This window comes from Fusarium verticillioides, assembly GCF_000149555.1.
Source record: "Fusarium verticillioides 7600 chromosome Unknown supercont3.35, whole genome shotgun sequence".
Lineage (NCBI taxonomy): Eukaryota > Fungi > Ascomycota > Sordariomycetes > Hypocreales > Nectriaceae > Fusarium > Fusarium verticillioides.
In genome coordinates this window covers 1-4,310 of record NW_017387869.1, presented here as the reverse complement: position 1 = coordinate 4,310, position 4,310 = coordinate 1, and positions in this window count along the sequence as shown.

Sequence of the window (4,310 nt, the reverse complement as noted above, 5' to 3'; positions counted from 1 at the left end):
TGTGAACTGTCACGGCTTGCTTGAACTTGAGCTGAGTCACTAAATATAACAGGCTGGGCGAAGCATGGATGGGAACCTGATAATAATACATTTAGCTGATCCTTGACTCTCACAGGGTCAAGGTGTTATTCTCACCCGCAACCTAAACCTGCATTGAATATAGACTAAAGGTGCTGTTATTTCAACCAGCCTGCTTTTAGGAGGTCACACATCATTAGCTTAACGAAAGTTCAAAGGATGATATGATCGCCGCCCAGCGTTTTAGCACAGCCACTCTAAATCGCTTCACTAATCCCGTTATAGCTACCACGGCGAACCAATAAGACAGAGTATCTTTCTTCGCTTTAACTTTCCATCAAATCAGGAGATTTATATCCAGGCAACAATCAGACAATGTTCCTGTTTCGGTTCTATTTCAGTCATTAATGGTTTTCAAAACGATAAGAAACATTACGCCCGATGCAACCTCAAGTACTAGCTAAGAAATTAATGAAAATGAGACTGTAGCTCCTTGCCCTTTTCGCACAAGAATCGGTTACTATATAGGCACTCTACCTACCCCAGACCCATAAAGCAAGAACTGGGTTACAGCTTTATAATAATAATCTAATTTTTTCTTTTATAAAAGACAGATACTTAGAACCTCTATTATTAGCTACTAAATATTATAAAGGAGTATATAGGCTTTTAATAAATATAAGTTGCCTAGATAATATTAAGATATTTTACTATAAATAAAGTATAACTTAGATTATATTATAAGCCTGAGAAATAGCTCTTATAAAGTTTAAACCTTAATTTAATTATAAAGCCTACTAGCTTTAAGTTTAAAGACTGGCTTTTAATATAAAGCCTACTTATAAAGTAATAAGTATAAAAAAGCTTTTTTATTAATATTTTTAAAGACTTATAAAATAGAATTTTATACTAGTCCTTTATATAAATAAATAACTTTACTTTTAAAAAGTAATATCTTACTTTAAATATATTATTAAATATAATACTATATAATAAAAAAAAAAGAAATATTATATATAGCTATATAAAATATTAAAATGCTAGCTATATACTCTTTTTAGCTATTATTATAAAGGTATACTTTTAAGCTTATTAAAGTAAAGCTACTTAATTAAGGCAGTAATTATATTACTTAAGTAAATAAACTTTTATTAATTTTAATTTTTAAAATATAGGCTTACTATAAGGGCCTTACTATTTAAGCTTTAAATTAAAAAGTTAAAAGCTTAATAGCTTTATATAAGGCTAATAGTAATTAAAAGAAAAATAAAAATAAAAAAATTAAAAATTAAAAATTAAAATAAAAAAGTCTTAATTAATAGCTAGTAAGCTAAGTCTTATTTAATATTAATAAATATATTTTATATATATTAATACTTTAATATTAAAATACTATTTTAAGAAAATATTATTATTTTATAAAATATATTATTTTATAAAATAATAATATTTTTATAATAGTTATTTTATATAATTTATTTTATAATTAATAAGTTATTTAAATAAAATTATAAAAATTATAATATTTACTTATTTACTTTTAATAATTATTTTATAACTTATAGTTATAATTTAAAATAGCTACTTATATATTTAAATAATATATATATTAAAATTAATATTACCTTTATTAAAAAAGCTAATATTATTTTTAATATAATAATATTTATAATAAAATTAATAATAACTTAAATTAAGCTAGCTAGAGCTATTAAAAAAAGCTTAAAACTTAATTTTTTTATAATTATAGCTTTATTAAAGAAAATATTAGCCTTTTTATATATATATATATATATTTACTTTAACTTTTTATACTTTCTTTTTTTAATTTTTTTATTATTTAATATTAAGCTTATTTATTTTTATATATATAGCTATTACTTAAAGTTAATTTTTATTTTTTAATTAATATTAAGGACTGGCTTCTTAGCTATAGCTAAGGATATTAATATAAATATATTATTAAACTTAAAGAAAGAAAAGGGAATTCTTAAGAAATTTCCTTTTTTTAAATACTTTAGTTTTAGCCTAGATCTGGCCTAGATCTAGGCTAGGTCCTTAGGTCACCTGACCTTCTAGAGGCTTAAGCTAAAGCCTAAGCCCTTAATATATTTTCCCCTTTTGTTTTATAGTATTCTTTATTAGGAAAGCTTAACTTTAGCCTAGATCCCTTTTAGTTATATTTTAGTTTTAGTTAAGAACTATATAATATATTCTCTAGGTTAAATAAAATTCTAACCTAGGTATATATATAGCTTACTTATTTATTTACTTATAGTTACTTATTTATTATATTATATTTTAAGTAGGCTATTTTATATTACCTAGCTAATTCTATTAACTTATTTCTTTTTAGTATTTTTAGCTACTTTTTTTAGCTTTACCCTTTTCTTTCTTTTCTTCTAGGTTATAATATTATAAGTTTATATATTATTTACTTTTACTTATCTTTCCCCTTTTTTCTTTTATTAATATTTTTTATAAGAAGTACTATTTTTTTATTTTATATATCTTATTTATTTAACTTCTTTTACTTCTTAAGGTTTATCTTATTTCTAGCTTATATTTACTTCTAATATAGTCTTACTTCCTAATTTCTGCTAACCTGTTTTATAGCTTAACTTCTTTATAATATCCCTTTTTTTATTTTCCTCTTTTTACTATAGCTACTACTGCTGCCTTTTTAAGTAATAAAGATAATAATAAACCTTAATATCTTTCTAGTAATATATAGGCTATAGGCTATTACTTTTATAAAAGTAATTTTAAGAATAAAAACTCTATACTCCTTATAGTTATACTGTTTTTATATAAGTAATATATTAATTATCTTCTTAATTATAGCTAAAGGCTTAATTATATTTTTAATAATTACTTTACTTATATAACTTATTTTAAAGTTAAGTTTAATTATATTTAGTATAATAATCTATTTATAACTAACCTAGGTCTTTACTATTTCCTTTATAAAATTAAAAAAAGTACTTATAACTATAGTTATATTATTAGCAGGAAAGAGACTTTATAAAAGTATATTAAGGCATAGTATAATATTAAGACTAAGAAAGGATATAAGAAACTAAAGTTTAAGGGCCTTTTTATAGCCTAGGCTTAATAACTTAAAAACTTTTTTAATATAAATTATAACTTTTAAACTCTTAGTAAGTCTATATATATTTACTTAAATCCTTTTTATATATTTAGTTTTATAATTACTTCTATCTATCTTACTTGCCTATAGTTTAATAACTTTCTTTTACTTTTTACTCTTTCTAGCCTAAATAGTATCCTAGCCAGCTCTAGTTTTATTTCTATAAATATATAGTTTCTTATAAAGCTATATAAGGATACTTAAGCTATATATTAGGCTATAGAGTCTTAAGTATATAGTACTAAAGCCCTTATTATAGCTATTATATAGTTTAATAATGCCTTTATATATATTCTCTTTCTTTTATTTACTAGTTATTATTACTATAATAGCAGCCTAAAAAGTCTTTTTAAATATTACTAAAGTAAGCCTCTTTTTCCTTTATTACTTCTCTTTTTACTAACTTCCTTTTTCTAGCTAAAGTTATTTTTATAGAAATTATTAATAATAATAGCTTTTTTTTTTTTAAATATAATAATAATATTAATAGTAGTATTAATAATAGTATTAATAATAGTACTAGTAGTACTAATAATAGCTTTAGTAGTAATAAAAGTAGTAATAATAGTAATACTTAATAATATCCTAGCTTAAGTCTTTTTATACTTGAGGTAAGTAAGGGCTAGGTCTAACCTAGACCTAGCTTAGGTTTTAATAATATATAATTCTTTATATCCTTATTACTATACTTATTATAGTTTATTATATACTATTAAGTCTTTTTATTTTTTCTTATATTATATAAGTACTTTTATATTTATTATATTTTCTAATAGCTTTTAAGTAAAAGTTAACTATCTTTTTTATTTAATAAGTATATCCTTATTCTTTCTTACTTTTCTTATATTTCTTATTACTAGTATTTTTTCTATAATATATTTTTTTACTAACTTTTTATTATCTTTTTATAGTACTAGCTTAAGTCTAGGTTTAGTTTTTTATAATATTTAAAAAGAGAATAGATTTACTAAAGCCTGTTTTATAAGATTAATATAAAAGATATTATATATGCCTTAAGGGGTATTTAATTAGACTGTTAGTAAAGATAGGACTTTCTTAATATAGTATTTTACTATAACTTAATTTAATTTCTTATATAGCTAGTTTATCTTAAAGTTTTATAAGTCTAATTATATTATAT